The sequence below is a fragment of the Balaenoptera borealis genome (genome assembly GCF_965194805.1).
Source record: "Balaenoptera borealis genome assembly, chromosome: 2".
NCBI lineage: Eukaryota > Metazoa > Chordata > Mammalia > Artiodactyla > Balaenopteridae > Balaenoptera > Balaenoptera borealis.
In genome coordinates this window covers 131,918,729-131,946,220 of record NC_138867.1, presented here as the reverse complement: position 1 = coordinate 131,946,220, position 27,492 = coordinate 131,918,729, and the positions used below count along the sequence as shown (strand labels likewise).

Sequence of the window (27,492 nt, the reverse complement as noted above, 5' to 3'; positions counted from 1 at the left end):
CCCCAAACAAGCCCTCTTAGTGGAGACAAGCTTGTCTACTGAAGCGTGAGACGTTCCCCCAGGAGGAAGCTGCCCTGGCTGGGATTAATCTGCGGTGTGTTTATTAGGATTAGGGTTTTAATTAAAATTGACATTTCAAAGACTACCTGTGAGGGAGCCTGGCTTTAATGAAAAGTACATCATGGTGATACAGAGAACCTCCCACTCGGTCAGGCAGGTGTTTCTGTGGAACTGAGGCAGGGGCCCCCAGCTCTCTCCTCCTCTGGCTAAATTAGCTCACTATCTGTGGGTGTCGATGGACCCGTCCACACTGAGTCATCAGTGCTGGTGGGCGGCAGAGCGCTGGTCGGGGCTTCTGGGGACTAGGACTCCCCTCCAGCTCTGGGTGAGTGTGTTAACCCTTTGAGGTTCAGTTTCCTCACGTGTAAAATGGGCTACTCAATTATTCACTTTTTCAGAGACTGCTTGTTGAGTACCTGTTCTGGGTTAGAGCTCCTAGTCTCTCTCCTCAAGGAATTCACAAGGTGAGGGGAGCAGAGGCAAGAAAATCAGTGTAGGATAAGGCCCTTAGCTTGGTTGCCTGGCACACAGGAAGCTCTTGTGATAATTCTTGTGTCCAGGTGCCGTGGGAGCCCAGAGAAGGGCTCTTGAAATCACATGGGGAGAGAATAGCCGTGACTGCAAGAAGAAGTATGATCATTACCTGATTCTCCAAATATCTACCGAGCACCAATTATATGCCAAACACTGTCCTAGGTGATGGGGATAGAGTGGTAAACAAGGCAGACAATGACTTTGTCATCATAAGAGCTACCTTTTCATGGAGGTAATGACAATAACACAACAACAATAAGAGCAGTGACTTCTATTTAAAGAGCACCCACCATGTGCTCAGTGCTTTATTGACGTGTCTCATTTCATTGAATCCTTCCCATCAACCTGACCACGTAGGTACTCTTGTTTTCCCCTGTTACTGATGAGGACCCTGAAACTCATAGAAGGTTAAGGACCTTACCCAAGGTTGCCCAGTTAGGAAACGGCAGGGCTGGGATTCCTGCCCTGGGCTGGTCACCTGGAGGCTGAACACTTCCCCAAGATATTATTCTGGTTTAGAATCGAGGTCATGCACAGCTAGTGGAGGGGTCAGAATGAATGTGTGTAAGTGTGTATGAGCGTGTGTGTGTGTGTGTGTGTGTGTGTGTGTGTGTGTGTGTGTGTGAGAGAGAGAGAGAGAGAGAGAGAGAGAGAGAGAGAAAGAGAAAGCTCATTGTGGTGGTGGATTCCTGAGAGGTGAAAAGTCTCCCTCCACGCAGCCCCAGGAGACGCCCTCTCCTTAGGTCACGTGCGCTTGTTGGTGCTGTAAAGGGAGCAGTCTCCTGAGACATTTGAAGGGAAAGCTGCTGCCTTCTCTTATTTGAGGGGTCACAAAAATTAGTGATAGTGTATTAAAGTGAAGTCCAAAGACAGAGAGAGATTAAGAGGATTCCCTCCAAAGTCCTTTCTTTCAAATTAATTGTCCCTCTGGGCCCGCTGGTCTCTGGCGTGAGGCATGTGACACTGGGCCAGGACCACCATCCCCATCCCAGCTTGATGAGGAAGTAGGAAGTGTCAGTCTTCAGGTTTCCTCCAGAATGACCCTCCCAGCCCTGGGGAAGGAGACAGGGTTCCATCATTAGAATGGATGGAAAACCCAGCCTCCAGGTCCCAAATGCTGGTACCCAGAGTCAAGAGACTCAGCAGAGGTGGGATCAGCAGCTGGACTGCCTGAGGCAGGAATCGTCCAAAAGCCCGAGGTGGGACCCAATCTTTAGGTGGGAGTGTGGTTACACCAGCTTTGGGAACCAATCCCCACCGTAACCCTGGGAGGGGGAGCTATAATCCACATAGAAGCCAGGAGGAAACTGAAGGACAGAGATGTTAGGTTTCTAAAGTGATTTCTAAACTTATTTCACATGGCTAAAGAATTGTGGAACTAGGATTCAAATCCAGGTAGCTATTATGTCCAGATAAATACACAGAGGTCAGAGAGGTCAGACTTGTCCCAGTCACACAACTTGTGAGTGGTGACATAGTTCCAGAGACCATGCTCTTGCTATGGTGTGAGACTCAGGGAAAGATCTGGAGGTTCTGTTGGGCTGCTGATGGAGAAGGGAGGGAAAGGGCATGGAGCTCATCAAGAAGCAAATGGCCTGGTGTCCTTCCTCAGCCCTCAGTGACCTTGCCTGAGATGAGGCAGAGCTGAGTTAGGGTGTGCCCTGGAGGAAGCCACAGGGCATAAACCAGGACATGGGTGTCCCCAGAATCACAGTTCATGAGTGACAGTCAAGACTGGAACTAGGGCTTCCCTGGTGGCACAGTAGTTAAGAATCCGCCTGCCAATGCAGGGGACACGGGTTCGAATCCTGGTCCGGGAAGATCCCACATGCCGCGGAGCAACTAAGCCCATGCACGACAACTGCTAAGCCTGCGTTCTAGAGCCCACGAGCCACAACTACTGAGCCTGCACTCTAGAGGCCGTGCTCTGCAACAAAAGAAGCCACCGCAATGAGAAGCCCGTGCACCACAATGAAGAGTAGCCCCCACTCACCACAACTAGAGAAAGCCCGCGCGGAGCAATGAAGGCCCAACTCAGCCAAAAATAAATAAATAAAATAAATAAATTTAAAAAAAAAACAAAAACGACTGGAACTAAAGCCCACCTGTTCCCCCAATCCAGATTCAGGGATCTTTTCTGTGGTTCCAGGCTGCCAGGACCATAGGGAATGAGCATTTATCAGGAGCATTAGAGAGCACACAGTGAGACACGGGGGCTGGCCCAGATCATCACTGAATTTTCTCCCCTAAAATTAATAATCAGCTCATTCGCTAAACATTTATTATTCATCAGGCATCCTGCCAAGCGTTTATTTCCAGACATTATTCATTCAGTTTACAAACATGAGCCAGATGCTAGGTATACGGCAGAAAACAAGAGAGACAAGGCCCTTGCCACACAACCATCCTCATAGGTGGTGACGAGCTTTCCCATTTTATAGATGAGCAAACTGAGGCCCAGAGGGGTTAAGAAACTCACCAGAGTCACAGAGCTGGTAAGCGGCAGAGCTGAGGTTTGAACCCCAGTCTGTCTTCACCACGTCAGCATTTGGCCTTTCCTTGCAGCCACCGGCCCAACCCCCCGAATTTATTCAGACAGTGGTGAGGTCTGGCTCTTTATCCCCAAAGCCAGACTTCCCCACAGGGTCTGCCCAGTTCCCTTTTCCAGCCAACTGTCACCGCCTTGCTTCCACTGCAGTCTAAAGGCAAACTTTCCAGATTCTCTTCTCCTCCTGCCAGAATATCTCTGCATGTCATTCAAGGCACAGTGAAAAACTACGCCTTTTCACTACTCCCCCTTAGCATTTGTTTCTTCTGCCCAAGTCCCCTTCCCTTCCCTTTTCCAACCTCAGAATGTCTGGTCGTCCTTCAAGACCCAGGTCAACTGCCCCCTCCGCTGGAAGGCCTCTCCTCCTTCTTTGAAGCAGAGTTTGTCCTCAGGGCTCCCCAACACCCACCTCCTTCTGAGCATTTTTCACTAGTGTCTTGGTGTATTCATGTACCTGTCTGTCTCTCTCACTTGCCTGTGAATTCTTGGGGGTCAGGACCACCCCTGTGGCCCTTATTCTTATTGTACCCATAGTTGCTGGAACACCCTAAGTGCTCAGTAAACGTTTGTGAAATGAAGACACGAGGACAGCATGGCCTCTGTCTCTTCCGGTTTACATCCCAGCTACAGAACTCCCTTCAGTCCAGCTCTGTCCTCACTCTATCCCAGCCGCCGACTGTGGGTTTAGGCCTTAGATGTTTCATTAACTAATAATAATGAGTCACTGTACTAGCTTCAGGAGCATTGTAAATGATACAGTGTCAGGAGAAGGCAGTGGGATGTGGAATGTCAATGAGGCTGGCGTGGTTCCTGAAACACAAAATGCCATGTGCAATCTGTCTCTGGTACAGCTCCCATACGCCAGGCCTCACATGCTAACTTGGAATAATTCCATTATTCCATCCCAGTTCTAATTCTAGGCTGATTGTAGGGACAGCAAATGAGTGCCATGTGTCAGGTGTGGCAGGTTAACTAATGGGCTCCTCAAAGATATCCATGTCCTAATCCCCAGAGCCTATGACTGTGTTAACCTTACACAACAAAAGGAACTTTGCAGATGTGATTAAGCTAAGGATCTTGAGATGAAGAGATTATCCTGGATTATCTGGGTAGTGGGCCTTCAGTATGATCACAAGGGGGTCTTTATAAGAGGCAGAGGCAGAGAAGATGATGTGATGATGGAAGCACACGTTGGCGCGATGTGATTTGAAGATGGAGGGAGGGGCCACAAGCCAAGAAATAGAAGTGGGACACTAAAAGCTGAAAAAGGCAAGGAAAGGGACTTCCCTGGTGGTCCAGGGGTTAAGACTCTGTGCTTCCACTGCAGGGGGCGTAGGTTCGATCCCTGGTCGGGGAACTAAGATCCTGCATGCGGTACAATGCGGCCGAAAAAAAAAAGCAAGGAAAGAGGTTCTCTCCTCAGACACTCCAGAAGGAACCTGCCCTGCCAATTCCTTGACGTTAGCCCACCAAAACTGATTTCAGATTTCTGACCCCGGCAACTATAAGGGAATAAATTTGTGTTGTTTTAAGCCACAAAGTTTAGGTAATTTGTTACAGCAGCCCTAGGAAACTAATATATGAGGCAACTCCCTCTTCTGGAGAAGCTGACAGAAAGCTGTACTCTTTCTGGATGAAACCTCAGAGTCATTAACACAACACATCTGGCAATCACTAAGAACAGATCTGAGTTGGAAAAGGGAGCTGGAGCCCCTTTTGTTGTTATTTTGCGTTTGAACTGGGCCAAATGCCTCCTTCAACTGTTAGGGAAACGGAAGCCCAGAGCAATGAAGTCTTTCCCAGGGACGTGCAACCCATTAGTGGCAGGCCTGTCTTCTGCATGCCAAGATTTTTTCCTCTGTGTCAGCTCTTAAAAACCTAGGTTGGCAGCAGAAGCATCAATGGTGCTGCAACATTCTAGTTTAGACTGAGCTCTCCTACAGGAACCATGATTTTTTTCCCTGCAGTCAGGGCTCGGTAAAGAAATGGTCCTGCTGGGGCCTTTCTCTGGTGCTACTCACTGCCCCTCCTGGAAGCCCAGGATCCACAGCACAAACTGGGTGAGTTCCCTAGAGCCTCATGACAAGTTTTACCCAGGACTGGCCTCTCTGGACAGATTTATTCATCAATGCTCTCGATGGAGATTCCAGGCACTACGCTAATGACTTACCTGGGGAACCATTCTGCTTTGCTCAAGTCTCTCCCTCAGGAAATCGGAGCTTGTGAAATGAGAGTCGTTAGGGGAGATGGCTGTTACCTGAGAGGCAGAGATACTGAGACATTAGCCTCCCAGCAGGTGGGTACGGTTACAACCTCATGTGAAAAGATTGCTTCTCTACCCAAATTTATTAGCCAAGAGTTCCCTAGGGGCTCAGCTGTGGCCAATCAGGTCATCAAAAGACCCTCAGAGGCTCCCCACTGCTTTCCCAACAAAGTTTTGCTCACCCGGACACTCCCAACTCTCCCTGATTGGGCTGCATCCTTTCTTTCCAGCCTTATTTTCCTCTAATGCTATAGTCAGGTTCACTGTTCAGTAAGAAGAGTAGTGGGAAAACGGCTAGCCCATCAGTGGCAGGGCTGAGGCCAGAGCAAGAACGCCGAAGTCCCACCCATGCTTTTTTTATCCTGCTTCCCAACAAGGAACAGAGCAGGAGACATAATGTTGATGACGTACAAAATCCCCAATTCAAAGTGTACTCCTGATTCTTATGATTGTAAAATCCCATCTAAACAAGTCTCATGGTTTGGCTTCCTATGTGCCGTAGGCTAAATGTAGAGAAAGGATTTTTCATGATGAGCTGGGAGGCCCGGCTTTGTTCCTGTCCCTGCCCTAAATAGACTGTGTGACCTTGGGCAGTCCCTCTGCCCCCTGCTCAGTCCACTTCCATTCTGTACAGTCAACAGGCTGGACTACATGATCTTTATAGTCCTTCCAGGAAGACACTTCTGTTTTTTCCCAACAGCCTGGAAAAACTCTAAACTAGTAAAGAAGAATTTTCCCGGGGTTGGTGGAAACTGGCCTGGCCTGGTGAGGAAGGGCCAAATCCAAAAGTTTGGCTCAGCAGTAAGAAGGGATTGCTGGCAGGGTTGCAGACTGGACTGGAAAGAAAAAAGCAGAACTGTGGGTCCTGGCAGAGTGTGAAGTCAGCTAATAGAGCAGACCATTCCCTGACAAAGTGTCAGTCAGCCCTACTCTGCGCCAGATAACATGCGAGGTGTTGGGGATACAGCCACAGGCCAGATGGAAAGATTCTTGGTCTCGAATAAGAACTTACGAGTCGGACTTCCCTGGTGGTTCAGTGGTTAAGAATCCGCCTGCCATTGCAGGGGACACGGGTGTGAGCCCTGGTCCAGGAAGATCCCACATGCCGCGGAGCACCTAGACCCGTGCGCCACAACTACGGAGCCTGTGCTCTAGAGCCCGCGAGCCACAACTACTGAAGCCCATCTGCCACAACTACTGAAGTTCGTGCACCTAGAGCCTGTGCTCTGCAACAAGAGAAGCCACAGCAATGAGAAGCCTGTGCACCGCAACGAAGAGTAGCCCCTCCTCACCACAACTAGAGAAAGCCCACGTGCAGCAACGAAGACCCAACGCAGCCCAAATAACTAGCTAAATAAATGAATTTATTTAAAAAAAAAAAAAAAAAGAACTTACGAGTCAATAAGGGTGAGTAGGGGGAGGCAGGCAAACAGGCAATAACTATACAAAGGGAAGAGGTGGGGGGATGCGCAGGAACAGAAAAAGTGTCCCTGTCATGGTACAGGAGGGGTCAGACAAGGGTACCCAGAGAATGCCACCCTTAACCTGAGGGATCTGGTCATTTGTGAGGGAAGAAGACAGGAAGGGTGTTCCAGGCAGAGGTTCAGTCTAGGCAGAAAATGCCCAAGTCCTGGAGGTCAGCAAATAACTAGAGTGATTGAACAGAGAAGGAGAGTGCAGAATGAGGTCTGAAGCACAGGCAGCTGCTTTGTAGCCAGTGAGGAAAATGGAACAGGGGTAAATGGGCATCCATGCCTATGTCTGGATATAAGCATAGTCTGTACCCTGCAGCCTCAGCAGAGGGCCCAAGGCCAGGATCCTCAAGGGAAAAGACTGAGTGAGGCTGCAGTTGCTGAAAAGCTGAGGGTTGAATGAGGGGGCAAAGCTAACATGAGGAAAGAGAGAAACAACAGTGTGTTGAGGGAGAGAAGGGAATAAATCCTCATTGACAACTTGCTATGAAGTTGGGGCTTAGCCTCAGTTTTTCATCTAAAAAAAATGGGACTACCTCCAGGACTATGGTGAGGATTAAATGAGATAATACACATTATCTGCTTAGCATGCAGCCTGGCACACCGTGAGTGGTTAATGAATTGTAGCTACCTTTATTACTACTGCATGCTAATTCATTCAACAACTGTTTATCAAGTGCCGACTACATGCCAGGCACTGTTCTAAGTGCTGGGATACATCCGTGAACAAAACAGACAAAAATCACTGTTCTTGCAGGGTTACTTATTAGTGCTTATTCTTTTCATATTCACAACCCTGTGAGGAGGGTCTTATTACACTTATTTTGTAGATGAGGACTGGACACTAGGCTAAGCAACTAGTCCAAGATCAGGAAGCTAGCCAGTGGCAGAGGCAGGATTTGAACCCAAGTCTCCGTGATGATATACACAAGGCTCCCTCCACTACCCCACCCTACCGCTATACAAAAGGCAACACAGAATTAATTATTGCCTGTACGGTATCAATTATATTTTCAACACAGATTTTTCTGTGATGGTCTGGCTTTTAAACCACCTGTCCCCATCGGTCCTGTAAATCATGCATACCCATCAGACTATGACTGGTATGGGGGCAGGAAGATGCTATTGCTTTATTCATTGAACCTACATGAACTTCAGGGAAAGTAGAGGCCCTTATAGCTGGAGTAGAGGGGAAGGTTTCCTGGAGAAGGCTGGACCTGCAGCCACAGGCAGGAAAAGGACAGGTGAGGGAGTGGAAACAGTTTAAACAGTAATCCAGAGGGAGGGAGTGCACGGTGTGTGTGTGTGTGTGTGTGTGCATGTGTTGACTGCCTTAACAAATATTTATTGAGCACCTAACATGTCAGGTACTGCAGTAGGCACTGGGAATCACAGCAAAGAAGGTGTGCTATGTCCCTGCCCTCATGGTGCTTACAGAGAGTGTGTGTGTGTGTGTGTGTGTGTGTGTGTGTGTGTGTGTGTGTGTGTGTGTGTGTGTGTGTAGGGTAAGGTGAAGGAGGGGGATGGGAGGCATTGGGAAATGCACATGAAGATAAGGGCATTCATCCCAACAGAGACTCCTTTCTTTGAATTTTTGCTCCCCCAGCTGTGCTTCTTGATTTATTTCTCCACCCACCCCACACACACTTTTGCCAACTGGAGGAAAGGCACAGGCTCCTGGAAGCTGCCGATGGGCTCAGGAAGTCCCAGATGCCAGAGCGGGGCTGCGCCGAGAGTGTGGTGCCTTGGCTCAGCCTTGCAGGCTGGTGTTCCCTTTTGGTGTGGGCCTTTTATCTACTAGCTCAGTGCAGACAATGGATGCTAATCCAGTCTTCTGGGACCAAATGAAACAGCCGGCATTTAAAGGGCTCCAGCTCTCTTTTCTGATTACCAAGCGACCTACATAATCACTCTCACCCCAGCCTTCCTGGGAGGGCACTACCATTGACAAAGCCCAATCAGGCCCTCTCTCTGCTGGGAACTGGCTATGATTTCTTCTGAGCTTGCCAAGCAGAGAGGAGACTAGGGTAGCAGGAGCCTGGCCAAGGATTCCCGAGGCCTTGTTCTTGCCCCAGATCTGCAATTAACTCCTGCGTGACTCTGGGAATGTCTGTTCCCACCACCACCATCCCCTGGGCCTGTTTCCCCATTTGTAACATGAGGGGGTTAAACCAGACCATCTCAGAGGTCCCTCCTCTGCTCCAAAATTCTAGGTCATTCATGATGCCAGATCACACTACTCCAGCCTTAAAAAGTTTCCGGGGACTTTTGTGGAACCCACATGATGGGTATGAAGCTTAGCATGACAGTTAATAGCACAGGGGTTTGTGTGTGTATAGATATATGCTGATTTGAACATTTGCAAGACATATTAAGTGAAAAAAATCAAGTTGCAGAGTGGTTTCTATAGTATGATACCACACTGGTATGTTACACACGTGCTTGTACAAGCACACACATGCATAGAATATTCTAATATCTCTGGAAGGATACATAAGAGCCATGCGAGCTTGGAGAAAGGGAACAGGGTGTCTAGGGAGAAGATTTAAATTTCACTTTTTGTATTTCTTGATTTTTTAAACCACGTGCATTGCTGCTTCGAAAATTAATAAATGGTTTTAAAAATAGAGCACGGACTTTGCCGTCAATTCACTTAACAAATATTTACTGAATACCAGTTAGGTGGCAGAGACTGATATAGGAGGTGGTGAGTAAGACAGTCCCTGCCCCCATGAAGCCCACATTCTAGATTGATAATAGCCCAGTCAAGTGTGTAATATAATGCCAGGTAGCAATAAGGAGCATGAAATATACAAGACAGACTTGAATATGAAGCCTGGCTTTTCACCACAAATTGTTTGACCTTGAGTAGGTTGCTTCACCCTGTTGATCCTCAGTTTCCTCGTCTATAAAATGGCAGCAATAGTGCTCCATTGTTTCTTGTGTGTGAAAATGAAATGGAGTGAATAACAGTACCTGGGACATAATAGGGGTTTGGTAAATGTTGGTTATCATTTTGGTTACTATTACTGGGGGAAGGGTTTGGAGGGGAGTGGACATGGCCAAGAGCTGTGTAGGGTGGGGGTGGGCAGACACCTGGGAGACAGAGCAGGTGGGCGAGACAGGAAGAAGTGCACCAACTGGGCTCACTGAGGGTGGGATGATACAGAAGGAGAGGAGGGTGTGAGGGACCCAGTCCAGAAGACAGAAGTGGGCTTGCAGCCTTAACCAGCAGGGAGCCCCACGTGGCTCCCCCAGGGTGCCTGGTCTAGCCAGGAAATGGCATGCAGGTTGGTGGGGGGAGTCCATTCATTTCATCCTCAGTGCCCAGGGACAGAGCCATTTGGGTTTCTTGGCAGGGCTGGGTCTCTGAGTGGCAGGTATCTCCATGTTAGGCTTACAGGCTGTTGGGAGGGTCCACTGAGAGCTTCCACCCCATCCCGCGGTGATGCCTGACTCCTTACTATTAGAGTAGCTCACCATGCACAGGGCAGATGAGAAGGTCTGGGTGACATTGTGTCTGAAGATCTTTGCCAAGAATATAGATGCAACCTAGGAACAGAAAGAGAGGGTTTCCTCAGGGGTTCCCAAGCTGGCCAGCCTTCAGACTCTCCTGAGGTTCCAGTACAGATTCCTGAGCCTTAGTCCCCGAGGGCTGACTCAGTGACACAGGGTGGGGTCTCACTAATGTCTCCTTGGAAGCCACACTGCCATACCCAAACCAATGACAGGTGCTTCTCAGGTAATGGGCTGGAAGCTTCTTCTCTGCACCCCAGCCGGACATTAGGCCAAACTCCAGGATCGCCTGTGATAGAAAAAACACAGTCACTTGTTCGGTGACTTAAAGCTTGTTGGGTGCCTGTGCATGAGCACTTACGTGTGTGCGTGCATGCGTACACACGTGTTTGTATACGTGTGCATGCCATGCATGTGCATCTGTGTCTACGAGTGTGTGGTATATCGAAATAAGGGAACAGGAAGGGAGTGCAGGTCCAGTGGAGGGAGAAAGCCAGAGAAGTGAAGTGTGTGCTTCTCAAGAGAAAATGAAATTCAAAGAGAAAATCACCGCCCTGGGGGACTCTGTAAATCTCACCTGCTTTTAGTGAATCTCAGTGAATCTCATTCAGTGAAGCTTTTTATGCAAATCCACACAAACAAATTCTGGGCCCTGCTTGGAGTCCTGGGAGGGAGGGTTCCATTTCAGGAGCTGTGGCAGGGTGGTGAATCTAGCAGGAGGCCCCTCCTGAAAGCTGAAGATAAGAGGCTGGCCATGGCCCATGGGGCTCATTTGACAGTTCCCAGTGATAGTTTCTTAGCCACACATGAAATACGTATCTATGGCTTTTGGACACAAACTCAAAACGTCAAACTTTTTTCGAATTATTTTTGAGCAGCAAAATCCCCCTTTGCCTAAAGGAGGTTTTAGATAGAACCCGGACATAGAAAAGAGAAAACGGCAAGCTGCTCTAGTTCAAGTATGGAAATGGGGATGGGGACACAGTGCCCCTCCCACTCAGGTTATGCCCACTCCCCTCACTCAGGCCACACCTCAGGCAACGGAGGTCTCAACCCAGATTAAAAACCCTTTGGCTCCCTCACTTTCCCCACTTTACAGGTAGAAAACCCTCCTGGCTCCCTGCTGCTGTGCCCACATCCCTTTGTACTCAAAAGGGACCTGCTGCCTACCACCCGGGGCTCACTGTGTCCTAAGCTGGAGGACCAGTTCTTTCTGGAAAGAGGAACCTTAAAGAGACTATGGCCAGCAACTTGGGAGATGACTCACTGGTTCCTCGGTTCCTCGTTCTGTGACTTTGCTTCACTGCCGAGGGTATAGGTTCTGAGGTCAGGTTTGAATCCTTGCTCTGCTACTGAAAGCTGTGTGATCTTGAGCAAGTCACGTAACCTCTCTGAGCCTGTTTCCGCTTCCATAAAATGCACATAGTTCCTCCATCACAGGTTTGTGTAAGGAGTAAAGGAGCTGTTATAAATATCAGGGGTAGCAAAGGCACAGGCCTACGTGGCCCAGGAAAGTAATTGAGATGAGAGGTCACTGAGCAGTGCATAGTCCTGAAGGGGAAGCCGCCACTCGGCTCCACCTGATTGTTCCCCTGTGGGAAGGAGAGCCCAGGGGATGGATTTTCCTAATTTTCCAGGAAAAAAACAGAAATTCAGCTCTTTATGTAAAAAATCCCAATTTTTAGAACTTGGCAACTAATTCAAAGTTTTTAAACACTGTGGGTCAAATAAAACACATCTGGAGGGCCAGGAGCTTGTAACCATAGATACCAAGGGACAAAAAGTAGCACGTAGGAGTCGCTCACTAAGCTCCATGAACCAGCACACCTGCTCTACCTTCTCCCCTTTCCTTTCTGCCCTGACCATCCCATCACCTGGTAAGCTCCGAGTTTTCCTTCTGAGAGGATCAAGAGAGATTTGCAAGCTCACCCCGCTAAGCCTGCGTCTCCAGACGGCAGGTCCTGCCCACCCCATGCTCTGGTTTATTTCTACTCAGACACTTCCCTCCTGCCCCTGTGAGCCTGGCCTGGGACCTCGGACCCTTTGCTGGGACCTGAGACCCTTTGCTGCAGTGCTGCAGTGCTTGCACATGGACACACACCTCTCCTCAAGCAACAAAATACAAAGAAACTATATAGGACTGAAAATAACTGTGTGCATTGCAGTTGGGGCAAATTCTGCACCCAAAAGATACAAAGACACCAAAAAACCCAACTGCCACTTTTGAAGAGCCTGGAGCAAAAACAGGGTGTCAGGAGCAAAAGCTCGGGAGCACGCCCCCTGCACACAACACCACCTAAGGGGTGAGCAAAACACCTAAGCTACCCTCTGGCCCGACCCCTGGACGCACCCCTATCCTCACCCCATATAAGAAACAAGCTTGCCCGCAGCACTCAGGGAGCGAGCAAGCAAGGGAACCTGTTGTTTGTTCTTGCTCCCAGCTGCTGCTGCAGCACGGGCCCCAATAAAGCCTTGCCTGAATTTCTTGTCTGGCCTCTAGTCAATTTCTATTGATTGGGGAAAACCAAGAACTGTGGTCGGTAACACCTGGATGCCCTGGCAACTCTCTATAGGTTGTTAAAGGCAGCTTGTCGGCTTCCAAGTGTATGTGGTGCGTGTGTGTGTCCAGGGGGAGCCTTCAAAGGTGCCATCTCTGCTTCCTGCCTCTGAAATTCAAAGCTGGCTTCTCAAGGAGTGAAGGATCTTTGCTCTGGGCACTGAGCCCTGTTGTAGCAGGATTAATCATGCTCTCCAAGAGGAACTCTCCAGGGCTATGGTGATGTCCTTGGACAGTCACATCTGGAGTTGGTCTGGCTGCCTTTCACATCCCCTGGGGTGTGTGTGTGTGTGTGTGTGTGTGTTTGTGTGTGTGTGTGTGTGTGTGTGTGTCTATGTGTGGCAGGGTTAGGGGCACAGAGAGATTGGACTTTCTTTTATTTTCTTAGTTTCCTTCCTTCTTTTGTTCCACCCTCTCTCCTTCCTTCTCCTGTTTTGTTTTGTTTTTTTACAAAAGTTACTAGGCTTTTGTACAAATGATGCATACTCACTGAAAAAAAATTTAACTCAGAAAAGTTCAAAGAATGTAATAAAAATGCAAAAGCAAAAACAAACAAAAAACTCTGCTTCTCAGAAAAATCACTGGTAACAATTCCGTGAGTATCTTCCCAGAGGTCTCTTTATATGTAGATAAACTGGTACAGAAATGAGTGTTTAATTTTATGTAGTTGGGCTCATAAAATATCTGTGCAGTTGTGCAATATGCTTTTTTCTCTCAAACGGCATGTCCAGGGATGTCTTTTCCTGGCAGTGTACTCAGATCTGCACCATGGCTGTGGCTGCAGAAGATACCATGGATGCTCTATAAATTACTTATCAGATCCCCTCTTGGGAAGACACACAAGTTCCCCATCAAGATCCCCAGAGCTTCTCTGGACCCAGAACGCACGCTCCCACGCCTGGACACTGGGGCAGCCTCCTCTTTATTTTTCTGTTTCCAGGCCTTCCCGTGACAATGTGTCCCCACACAGCAGCCGGGGCTGGCTTGTAATCATGCCCAACAGATCATGTCACTCCTCTGCTTATGACCCTTGAATCTCTTCCCTTCACTCTTAGGATAAATTCCAACCCCTTTACCATAGCCTAAGAAGACTGGCATTTCCATGATGGGGCCCTACCTCTGGCTTCCTCTGCTGCAGGTCCAAGATCATTCACTCTCACTTCAGAACCTCTGCACTCACAGTTCTCCTAGATCTTTGCTAACTAGCTTTTCCAGCACTCAGGTTTCAGCTCAGAGATCTCCTTCCTAATCCCCACCCCCACGCCCAATCAATGCTTATCCCTTTGCCCCTGCCAGTCGTCCCAGTACACTGCTTTTTATTTTCTTTGCAAAAGTTATCACTATGTGAAGTTGTCTCACTGATTTGTTTCCATGCTTATTATTTGCCCACAAGGGCAGGGAGCTAGACTGGGGACCCAGTGATGCTGAGTCATCCTTTGTTGAATAAACAAGCCTACCACCCAGCCTGTGCAAAACACCAACACTCTTTTTATTATTAATTTGTATTGGAGTATAGTTGCTTTACAACGTTGTGTTAGTTTCTACTGTACAGCAAAGTGAATCAGCTATACGTATACATATATTCCCCCTTTTTTGGATTTCCTTCCCATTTAGGTCACCACAGAGCACTGAGTAGAGTTCCCTGTGCTATACAGTAGGTTTTCATTAATTATTTTATACATAGTGTCAATTGTGTATATACGTCAATCCCAATCTCCTAATTCATCCCACCCCAGCCCCCAACACCAACACTCTTAAAATCCCTATGCCCCAGTTCCCGGGGTTTTCCTGCATCTCTCCCTTAAAATCTCTCTGGTTTTCAAAGTGAGCTTGAGTGTGTCTCTCTGCTCCTTGCCCCCAGAAGAGCCCAACCCAGAGTTCCAGCCCCTTCTCATCTTTACCTCCCCCACGTCTCATCACGAAACTTACTCTTCAGCCAAATGGGGTTCTTGACCTCTTCATACGCACCTCCCTCTGCCAGGCCTCCTCTGGCTCCTGGTCTCTCTCTCTTGCTCTTGCCATCTGGCCTCTGCTGCCCAAACTTTATCCACCCTTAGTCCAGCTAAAATATCACTGCCCCCCGGGGAACGTGTCCTGTCTTTGGCCACAAGAATGATTGTTTCTCTCTTCTGTATTCACGTTGACGCTTTATCTTTCCCACCCTTGAGACATTAGCACTTTATGCGTCCAATATTGCCATTTCTATCCCTAGCTTGATCTTTCCTACTAGATTATGAGTTCCTTGCCAGCAGAGACTATGGCTTGTTTACCTTTTTATAACAGTTAACGTCAAGAAAGTGCTTTATGTAGGTTAGCTCTTTTAAGCTTCACTCTGAGTTGGGAACTGTAAGTAACCTTGTTTAACAGATGAGCAGGTGCTGAAATTTGCTAAAGGTTACACAGCAAGGAAGCAGTGAAGCTAGGATTTGAATCCACAGCCTGAAGCCTTGGCCGTGAAGCCAAAGTTCACCTTGGCACCTGGGGCAAAAACCCCTTTCAGCTGTTTTCCTCCTCTCTGTGCAGTAGCTGCCGCCGGCCCTCAGCTGCCAAACCCTCAGGTCTTTGAAGTGGAGGATCTGCAGAGATACTGTTAGTCTTGACAAAAACAAATCAGAGGACTGATTGCTCAAATCCAAATCTGAGTGTCAGCCTCCAGGGCTCCACATCATGACTCACTGATGATTCAAGAGTCAGGCTCCGGGAGCCAGGAGGTGCTGGGGTGATTTCTATTACATTGTTGCACTGAAGTGTTTCTCTAAATTATGCCCATGCCTCCATCTCTCCCTCCTTATCCAGCTGGGAACACACTGGGCAACTTCTCTGTTTGTTTTTGTGAACCCCTGCACTGCTTCCCTCCCTATTCCTTTTCTCTCCCATAAGCTCTCTCCTCTTTCCCAAAGCTCAATGAAAAACATTCCTGATAAAATGTGTGACTCGAGCAAGCCCTTTGCCCTGCACCCTGAGTAGCTATTTCTGCAGCTTCTGTAAATGAGCTTAGAACACTGATAAGGAGGTGGTGGCCCAGAGAGGGCACGGAATCTGCCTAAAGTCACACAGCAAGTGGATGACTGGTATTGAATCTATACAAAAGGACAGAGTATCAGTGAACCCTGGAGTACCCAAGACCCAGCCTCAGTAAGTAGCAACTCATGGCCATTCGTGTTTCATTACTCTGACCTACTTCCCCACTCCCAGATTACTTGGAAGGAATGGTTTCCTATGGTGCCCTTGCCTGGGTTTGTGGTTGAACAGAACAATGAAAGAAAAGTTGGTTTTGGTTGGGGGGGGGGGTCTTTCACCTTCCTGGGCCTCCTTCCTTTCCTTCACCCCTCTGGCTACCTAAATCCCACACCCTATTTGGTCCTCTGCTTGTTGCCAGCCTTTTCATTCTCTCCTGGTGGCCTGCTGAATCCCTGCCGAGGGACTAGGGGCTCAAAATGCTCTTCTAGATCCCTGAAATTTAGGAGAGGTCTCCAGAAAAGCAACTCTTTCAAGCCCCAGAGGAAAACCAAGCCTCTTGGGAAGGATTTTCAGACCTAGATTGTGTTGAGAGAGAGACATGTGTTCCTTCTTTCCTGGGTCACAAAAAACCATGGAATTTAATCTTTTATCGAGAAAATTTCAAACCTATACAAACGTATAGTGAATATTAATGAACCCTCATGCGCTCATCACCCAGCCTCAACAATTAGCAACTCATAGCCAGTCTTCTTTCATTACTCTTAGCCACTTCCCCTCTCCCAGATTACTTTGAAGGAAATCTCAGAAATCATACCTTGTTATACATTGTTATAAATGAGCCAAAGATGGCCTCTGTGTATTGATTCCTAGGTTTATTTCTTCACTGACACTTCAGACCCATTAGCTTAAAAGCCAAACCCAAATTTTTACACATCCAATTGTTTTCAAAACATCACAAGCAAGCAGATTTTTAGGCACTTAGAGACTGCTTTGCACACCCTGGAAACCTCACCCAGCACCTCCTGACCATTGATAAGATGGGGCCTTGTAGTTACGAGACCCCAAGCTGCCCTCCAAGTTCCCTGACCCAGAGACTCCCATCGCACCGATGAGCGACAAACAGACATCATCTAGACACCTACACCCCCTCTCTGATCCCCGTCTCCCCTGAGTGTACCTTTGCCCCCTCCCTGCCCTAAGCTCTGGATGGTCTCATGTTATGATGGACTTCCCCTCTCGTGCAACTGTCCAAGCATCATGCAGTAAAGGTTGTTGCACATTAATGCTTCGTATGGTCCTATGTTTTTCCTTGATCATTACCCCAATCCCTCGAACTCCCTACAATTATTTCATCTGTAAAAATTTCAGTATGTATTTCTAAAAATAAGAACTCTGAAAAACTACAAGTGCCCATCAATACGTGATTGGATTAAGAAGATGTGATATGGGAGCTATATATCTATATACACATATACAAACAATGGAATATTACTCAGCCATAAAAAAGAATGAAATACTGCCATTTGCAGCAACATGGATGAACATAGAGAATATTATGCTTAATAGAAATGTCAGACAGAGAAAGACAAATACTATATCACTTAAATGTGGAATCTAAAAAATAATACAAATGAACGTATACACGAAACAGAAACAGACTCACAGATACAGAAAACAAACTTGTGGTTACCAGAGGGGAGAGGGAAGAGGGGAGGGACAAATTTAGGGTATGGGATTAACAGATATAAAGTACTGTATATAAAATAGATAAACAACAAAGATATACCATATAGCACAGGGAATTATACCCATTATCTTATAAAATTGTAATGGAATATAGTTTGCAAAAATACTGAATCACTATGCTGTACACCTGAAACTAACACAATATTGTAAATCAACTATACTTCAATAAAAAGTAAAATAAAACTACAATATCTTACCACGTCTAAAATTTAATAATATTTCCTTAATATTATTAAATTTTCAGTCAGTGTTGCTGTTTCCAATTGCCTCATAATGTATTTTTTTTCTTTTGTTTATTTGGATTTGGATCCAAATAAGCTCTACATATTTGGTTTGGTTGAAATGTCACTTAGGCCTCTTTAATCTATTGCTACTCACTCACTCTCTGCCTTGCAATTTGTTTGAGGAAGAAACCAAATTGTCTTGTAGAGTAGCTCACAGATAAGTGAACTTTAAGATTGCATCCTCATGGTGTTGTTTAACATGCTCTCCTGTTCTCTGTAGTTAGATCTAGAGGCTTGATCAGATTCAGTTTCAATTTTTTTCAGCAAAACTGTTTCCTAGGTGGTGCTGTGTTCTTCCACTGGGAGGTTCATAATGTCTGATTGACTTGCTTGTGATGTTAGCTGTTGCTGACCATTGCCAGATTCATTAGTTCATTAGGGATTGCAAGGCAGTAATATTCTTCCTCATTTAGTAGGTGGAACATTTCTAGAGAGAGAAATGTCTCCCCATTTATTATTAGGTTTCCAGTGATATATTTTGAAAAGAGAATGCAGAATAAATGTTTGATTCTTTCCCTTTCTTCACCAATTTTCAATTTTCAAAAGTTGATTATCTTGCATTTTCTGTGCCATTCAACTAGTCTTATTTTGTTTTAATATCATAATGAATTCATGAATTTAAACATACTGAATGTTTCAATCCTTTGCAGTTATTGTCCTTACTGATGCTCAAATTATCCCATATTTGACCAGTGGGAACATCTTCTTCAAGTTGATTATGAAGTCCTTTTGACATGTCCTTGTAGTTGTCAATAGTCTCTTTGTTATCGAGAATAAGATGTTCTAGTCTCACCTTGTACATTTTCTTTTTATTACATCTGACCTGAATCAGCCACTTCTCCAAGAACCCCTAGTTCCTATTGGTGGGAAATGATATTTCAAGACAGTAATATAGTTATTAAGGGAGCTCACTGACACTGGTTGGTTATTATTTTTAGGCCTTTTTAGTAGACAGGGCTTAATAATTATTTTAAGGGTAAAGTATGTCATGTGTTCAATAGCAATTCTTTCTCTTTAAATTCAGTACTTTAGGAATTTTTTACTGAACTTTTAAAAATCTTCTATCTGTATCTCCCTTCTCCTAAGACGAGAATCCAGCTTCTCAATGACAATGACAGTGATAGCATTAGAGTATCCCTGAACTATTCATTTTCTTTATCACACAATACAGTCTGAAAATAACACCACCAACAGTACCATCACCAATGTGATGTGATTACTGAAAAGAGTTATGATCTTTTCTTGCAAATATTTTTGTCCTTAGAGTACATACTATTTAGGATGTACAGTCAAATTATTGTGTTTTGAAGTCACTTGGAATACTTCTGTATGTATGGTTATGCCAACAAATACATACATAATTAAGTCCATTTAATTGTTTTATTTCTGTTTTTTGAGGTATAATTTTCACAGTGACATTCTCAGATCTTAAAGTTTTTACATTATAAATGGTTTTACAGTTTGATGACCTTTGACAAATGCATATACCCATGTAACTCACACCCCAATCAGGATATAGATTGCCCACAACCCAGAAAGCTCCTTGTGAAATAATAAATATATATATTTGTCTCTGCCTCCAAGTTCTGATTAAGAACTCCTAAATCCCTTCTGAAAAGGGATGTTAGGAACATCTTTTGTTCTAATATTTGGTCTTTGACCCCAGTTCCTGACACAGAGATTCTAAATCCCTTGGAATTTTCTGGATAATAGGACCATTCTTTGTTCTAATGAGGTGACTCTTGGTGGGATCCTGGATGGAGGCTGGTCACCAGAAAGAACTAGTCATGATTAGAAGCTTGGTAATTTCAGCCCCAGGTCCCATTCTCCAGAGAGGGGAGAGGGGCTGGAAATTGAGTCAATAATTGATTACACCTACGTGATGAAGCCTCCATAAAAATTCCAAAAGTATGGGATTCAGAAAGCTTCCAGGTTGATGAACACATCATGTGCCAGGGAGGTGGCACACCCCAACTCCACAGAGACAGAAGCTCCTGTGCTTCTGAATCTCACCCTTTGTATCTCTTCATTTGGCTATTCATCTTTTATTACATCCTTTATAATAAACTGGTAAACATAAGTGAGTGTTTCCCTGAGTTCTGTGAGCCATTCTAGCAAATTATTAAGCCCAAGGAGGGGTCATGGGAACTCCATTTATAGCCATTCTGTCAGAAGTACAGGTGACAACATAGGACTTGAAATTGGCATCTGAAGTGGAGGCAGCCTTGCGGGACTGAGCCCTTAACTTGTGGGATCATCTGATACTAACTCTAGGTAGATAGTATCAGAAATGAATTGAATTGTAGGACATCCCGCTCGTGTTGGAGAATTGGTCCATGTGGGGAAAACCCCACACATCTTGTTTCAGAAGTACTGTGAGTGGGAGAATAAAAGAAAACACAGTGCATTTTTCCTAGTCACTATCAGCCTTTACCCCACCTGATACCCCACCCCAAAGTAGCCACCCCTCTGATATCTTTCACCATAGATCAGTTTGCCTGTGGAACTGTATATAAATGGATTTGTAGTATGAACTCTTTTGTGTTTGACTCCTTTCACTCAGCATAATGTTTTTGAGATTCATTCATGTTGTGTGTATCAGTAGTTTGTTCTGTTGTATTGCTGAATAGTATTCCATTGACGAATACTCATCATTTGTTTATCCAAGCTCCTATTGATGGACAGTTAAACTGCTTCCCATTTTGGTTATTATGAATAAAGCTGCATCCAGGAAATTCTTGTACATAGTCTTTTTCTGAGCAGTCTTATGTAAATTCCCAAGAGTGGAATTGCTGGTAGGTATATATTTACCCTTATAAGAAACTGCCAGACCATTTTCCCAAGTGGTTGACCAATTTTACAGTGTTGTCAGCAATACACATCCATGCCAACATTTGAAGTTGTCCATCTTTTCAATTTTACCTTTTTGAAGGATTTGTACTTGTATCTCATTATGGTTTTAATTTGCATTTCCCTAACGACTAATAACATAAAGCACTTTTTCAGTTGTTTATTTGTCATTTGTATATCTTCTTTTGGAAAGTGTCTGTCCAATTGTTTTGCCATTAAAAAAATGGAATTGTCTTGGTTATTGTTATATGAGTTCTTTATATATTCTAGATGAAAATCCTTTGTCAGACTTATGTAATTGTGAATAGTTTTTCCTAGTTGTGGCTTACATTTTCATTCTCTTAATTGATGTCTTTTGGTAAGCAAATTTTTGATTTTGGGGAAGATAAATTGATCAATATTTTATGGTTAGTACTTTCTGTGTCCTAGCCAAGGAATCTTTGCCTACCCCAGCCTTCTTATGCTGACTAATGCATGACATATCCTTTCACATTTATTTACTTTCAATCTTATCTGTGCTTTTATATTTAAAGAGCATTTCTTGACGACAGCCTCTACTTGGGTCTTGCCTTTTTATACAGTCTGAAAATGTCTGCCTTTGAACTGGAGTGTTCAGTCTATTTAAATTTAATGTGAAGTCATATAATTATTGATATGGTGAGCTTTATGTCTACAATCTTGCTATTTGCTTTATATTTGTTCATATGTTCTTTCTTCCTTTTTGCCTTCTTTCCTGCATTCTTTTGAATTCTTTTTTGTATTCTATTTTATCTCCTCTGTTGGCTTTTTAGCTAGACTTCCCTGTTTTATATCTAATGGTTGATTTATGGAAACAGTATGCATCCTTAACCTATCATAGTCTACTTAGAGTTAATATTGTATTAACTCACATGTAATATGAAAAATTTACAGCAGTACACTTCCATTTACTCCCTACCCATCCTTTCTGTTACTATGATACATTTTACTTCCACATATGTTATAAACTCCACAATACATTATTGCTTTTGCTTTAAAACACCCATTATATTTTCAAAAATTAAGAAACAAGGAGGGAGAAACCTTTTATATCTCCCTACATACTTACTATTTTCATCTCTCCATTTCTTCAGCTAGATTCATGTTTCACCTGAAGAACTTTACTATATCTTGCAGTACAGATCTTCTGATGACAAATCCTTCCAGCTTTTGTTCTGAAAATGTCAAAAAGCAAAATTTATTTTGCTTTTATTTTTGAAGGTTATTTCCCAGATATAAAATTCTAGATTGTCAGGGTGGTCTTCCCCCCTTTATCTCAGCACTTCGAATATGTCTTTAGATTTTTTCCTGCCTCACATTATTTTTAATAAAAAGTGGGTGGTTTTCCATTTTTCTCCACCATATACTGTGTCTTTTGGCCTTGGCTACTTTTAAGATGTTCTTTTTATCTTTGGTTTAAGCAATTTGACCATAATGTAGCTTATTTGTTCCCTGTGTTTATCCTGCTTGAGGTTCATTGAGTTCTTTGAAGGAAACTGGAATTTTTCAACAAATTCGGGGAAAACAAATTGGCCAGTATATCTTCAAATATTTTTTCTTTTCCATTCTCAATCTCCTCTACTTCTGGAATCCCAATTACACATGTGGTAGACTGCTTGATATTATCCCAACAGTCAGTGAGGCTCTGTTCATTTTTTTTAACACCCTTTTCCTCTCTGTGCTTCATTTTGAATTGATTCTCTTGTCACATATGGTCAACTGCATTGATCTTTTCTCCTGCAGTGCCCAATCTTCTGTCTTGTCCCACTGAAATTTTCATTTCAGATATTATACTTATCAGTTCTAGAATTTCTATTTTTATAGTTTCCATTTGTCTACTGATATTCCTCTATAGGTTCACCCATTATATTTATATTTTCCTTGAAATCTTTAAAATGTATTTATAATAGACATTTTAAAGATATTGTCTACTAATTACAATATCTGTGTCACCTCTGGATCTGTTTCTCTTGATTACTATTAATTATTTTTCCTGGTTATGGTCTCCTTTTCTTTTCTTGTTTCTTCACAGGTTCCATAATTTTTGATTGTATGATAGGTATTGTGGATGATACGTTGTTGAGTCTGGGATTTGGTGGTGCCTTCCTTTAAAGGGTTTTGAATTTTTTTTCTGGCAGGCACTTAATTTACTAGTGGGCCAGCTCGATCATTTGAAGTCTTGTTTTTAAGCTTCTTTAAGGTATGTCTAGAGTAGTCTTTACTCTGGAGCTATAATAGCCCTACACTGTAAGGCGTGGTTTTTCCAGTATCACGGCTGAATGTTTAGAGTGTTCAGCAGGTCACTCTGCCGTGGATGATCAGACCTCATATGTATCCCAGAGCTGTGACTTTTGGAATCTGCATTCAGCTCACAGTTCCTCTGTAGCTGTTCTCTGCCAGGCTTTCCAGAATCTAGTCTTGTGTGTCTACTCTTTACATTTGGCTAAAGACTTAAGGTGACTTAAGGGCACCCTATGCAGATTTCACAACTCTTTCTATACACAAGTCCCTCCTATCTGGTACCCAGTCTTGCAGCTCCAACTGCCTCAGTAGCCTTGAACTCTAATATCTGCCCCCTCATCTCAAGCAAAACTTCTGTGCTCTGCGTTCAGTGCACCTCCCTGTGCTGCATGGTCTGGAGCAGGATCTCCAGGCAGAGAGTCAGGGCAATTTCTCTTATGGATTACAGTCCTCTACTGCCTGTTGAGAAACATCTAAAAACAGTAGTTACTGTACATGCTTTCCCATGATGGAAGGGCTGGTCCAGTCCCAGTTACTCTGTCGTCTGAAACAGAGATCATATATTTTTATTTTTTGGAGTTTCTTTTTATAATTTTATTTTCTAATTATATAGAATATTTGCAAGATTCCAAATCGAATCTACAAAATAAGATTTATTCATAGAAGTCTAGCTGGTATTCCTATACCTTCCACCTTACTCCCTCCATTCCCTTCTATGTAACAATTAAAAATAATATTCATGGTTTATTTTCTATTCTTTCTTTTGTTAACGTAAGCAGTGTGTGTGTGTTGTATTCACCCCTTATTTAAATAAGTAGTAGTAGTATACTCTACATATCGATACTTTCCTCCATTTTGCTTTTTTTCATGTAACTATGTATCCTGATGATCACTCCATACTAGTATAAAGAGATACTGCTCATTCCTTCATCACAGTTGCATAGTTCTCAATTGTAAGAGTGACTAACGTGTCCCGGTTTGCCTAGGACTCTCCTGGTGTTAGCACTGAAAGTTCCATGTGTCCCAAACCGGGTTGGTTGGTTGCCCTGTCATTGTATGAGTGTACTGTAATTTATTTAATCAGTCTTCCTTGGATGGATATTTGGGTTGTTTCCAATCTTTCACCGCTACAAGCAGTTCTCAGTGAATAGCCTTGTGTATATATCTTTTCATATTTTGCCAGTGTATATTTGAGTTATATTTTTAGAAATGGGACTGCTGGTTCAAAGGTAAATGTGTAAGTTTTCCAGATATTGTCAAATTCTCCTCCATAGGGATTGTACAATATGCATTTCCACCAGCAAAGCTTGAGATCCTGTTTCTCCAGAGATGCACCAACAGAGAATGTCAAACTTTTATTTTTTCCAGTTGAATATCAGGTGAGAAATTATACCTCAGTATAGTTTTAATTTACATTTCTCTTATGAGCAAATTTGAGCATCTTTCAAAATAAGAGCCACTTGCGCTTCTTTCTCTGTGGACCGTTGGTAGAATTCTCTAGCCTATCTTTCTATAGGCTTATAGGTTTTTTCTTCTCTAATTTTAGAAGTTCTTTTATATATTAGATACATAAACCCTTTGCAATGTAAGTTGCAAATATCATTCCCAGTTTGTTGTTTATCTTTTCACTTTGCATATAACAACTTTTGCCGCGCCCAAAATTTTTTGGACTCTAATCAATGTAGCTATGTTTTCCCTATTAAGTCATAGAAATGATTTCCCCATTCCCAGACTACAGAAGAATTCAACAACGTTTTCTCCTAGTGCTTGTATGGTTTGCTTTATTACCTTTACATTTCTGATCCATTTGGGATTTATCCTGATGTGTGAGAGGAACGGATGCAATTTTATCTTTTTCTATATGGCTCTCCAATGATCTGAATATAATTTAAAAGTCTATCATTTTTCCTCTGATTTGAGCTGTTGTCTTTATCGCATATTAAATTTGCATATGAATGGGTCTTTCTCTGACTTTCCTGTTCTGTTTCATTTTAATTATAGAGGCTTCATAGCATGTTTTAGTATTTAGTAGGGTTAAGCCCCCGCTCTTTGTTCTTCTTTTTCAGGATTTTTCTCACTATTATTTGTTGTTCTTCCAAATGAACTTTATAACCAACTTGTTTAGCTGCAGGAAAATTCTGAAGATATTTTTATTGGGACTACCAAGTTTTTATACATTAACTTTAGGGAGAATTGTCATCTTTATGACACTGAGTCTTCCCAGTCAAAAACACAGTATCGAGTGACATTTCTGATTACATTTCAGATTAGGGAGTTGATGAAATTCTCTGCATGATCATGTGGCTGGGGACCACTGGGTTTCACAAGTCTTCCTGAGCCCAGCCCATGCCACCTCTTCCAGGAAGCCTGTCTTCTTTTCTAGGGAAATGATCTCTCCATTCTCTACAGATATCTTGTGATTCACATGAACATTTTCGACTATAGCTCCTACGTTTACATATGTGTACCCTATTTCCCCTTCCGGGCTAAGAGCTCTCTGGGAACTGGGTATGTATTATAAATCACAGGTATACCGATAAAAGCTAAGCTAAGGCAAGAGACTCTGAGCTGGGTGCATCACATCAGTTACTTCACAGCCTTTCCCGGGGGTCACCAGCTAGCATCTGGCAAGCCAAATCTAGCCCATGTGTTTGACCTGCATGGAAATTTTAAAAATTTTGTTTTAGTTGCCAACAATGAAAAATTATAAGATTTCACATAAAAATACAGGTGTTCAGATTTTCTCAAAGTAATGGAAGTTCATGGCAACAAGCAGCTGGAGCTGAGTATCTGCTGTCCCTTTAGACCAGGCAGGCACATCACAGCTCTCCCCATGCCTCTTCATTTCCATGATCTGTCTAGGCCCTGGAAGCATTTGAGTCCGTAGTTCATCTCCATAAAACCACTGGAAAATGGAAAGAGTGAAATCTCTGGCCCTGGCACACAGTGGGTGCTCAGCAGGTATTTGCGGAATGAATGAATCCCTGTTGGCTGATCAGGTTCTGAGAGTCTCCCTGACTTAGCAAAGGTCACATGACCAGAGGGTGACCGAGGAAGGGATTTAAAAGGAGGATCTACTTTGCTGCACAGCCCAGCGGTGTCTGACAGCCATCCAAGTGCTGGCCCACGCGTTCTTTCTCACCTATTAGCTGGTTAATGGCCGCAGACTTGGTCCCAAGCCCTTAACCAACTGGGTTGTTCTCAGATGGAACGTTAGTAACTGCCTCATTAACACAGACAGGAGGGAGGGAGGCCTCAAACCTTAGGGGAGAAATGGGCCCTGGTGACCTTTTAGCTTCATAGAGTTAGGTTTGAGTCTCTTTCTTTTTCTTTCTCTTTCCACATAGCTCCCCTAGGCCTCATCAAACCTGCTGACAGCGAGCACCCTGGCGGAGAGTTGCAGAAAGGCAGGGCGAGGGGGAGCCTGTGTCCTCTGCTCAGGGGTTTCCTTGCCTCTTTAAACGGAAGAGTAGAGGGCTTCAAGTTGTCCAGGCCTTAGGCCTCCCAACCCCCCAGGACATGGGAGCTTTACCAGTAAATTGCCTTAAAAAAGAACAGCTAATTAATTTTTTTTTCCATTCAACAAACAGGTATTGAGCAGCTTTTCTGTACCAGCCACTGTGCTAGCAGTAAAGGCCTTGGAGAACTCAATAAACATGTTCCTCATTCTAGTAGCAGAAACTGAAAAATAAGCCTGTGAGAAAAATGCATTTTTTTTTTTTACCTTTTTATCTTATAGTGGAGTATACTTGATTAACGATGTTGTGATAGTTTCAGGTGTACCACAAAGTATTTCAGTTATACATATACACGTATCTATTCTTTTTCAGATTCTTTTCCCATTTAGGTTGTCACGTAATACTGAGCAGAGTTCCCTGTGCTATACAGTAGGTCCTTGTTGGTTATCCATTTTAAATATAGCGGTGTGTACATGTCAATCCCACACTCTCTAACTATCCCTTCTCCCCATCCTTCCCCCTGCGCCCCGCCCCCCAACCATAAATTCATTCTCCAAGTCTGTGAGTCTGTAGTCTGTTTCTGTTTTGTAAATAAGCTCGTTTGTATCATTTCTTTTTAGATTCCTCATATAAGCTCTCTTTCTCTGGAAAAATGCATTCCAACAGGACAGGACGGGTATGGGAATACCTAGTGGGAGTGCCTCACGCAGGGATGGTCAGGAAGGGCTTCCCTGAGGGTGCCACCCTCCAGCTGAGTCCTAAATGACGAGAAGGAGTGAGCTAGGGGAAGAGGGAGAGGGGACGGAAGGTGGGAGGACCCAGAGGCAGATTTGAGGAGCAGGAGGAAGCTGGTAGGCCGGGGCGTGTGGACAAGGGGCCCAGGAGAAGGCAGTCAGAGGAGGGTCAAGCGGCTGACAGGGGAATTGAGGTGAGCACTTGCTATATGCTGCGGTAAACGCTTCTCCGCGTAACAGGATGATGAGG

The 27,492-nt window shown here is 44.3% G+C and overlaps 1 pseudogene across 1 annotated transcript in view; it reads right to left on the bottom strand.

The window, feature by feature from the left end:
- Window positions 1-13,382: 13,382 nt before the first annotated feature.
- Window positions 13,383-27,492, bottom strand: part of LOC309622864 (N6-Methyl-AMP deaminase pseudogene) — a 472,574-nt pseudogene continuing 458,464 nt past the window's right edge. Inside the window, exon 3 of the transcript XR_014249940.1 lies at window positions 13,383-27,120. The product of XR_014249940.1 is annotated as a N6-Methyl-AMP deaminase pseudogene (transcript). The remainder of the gene's footprint in view (window positions 27,121-27,492) is intronic.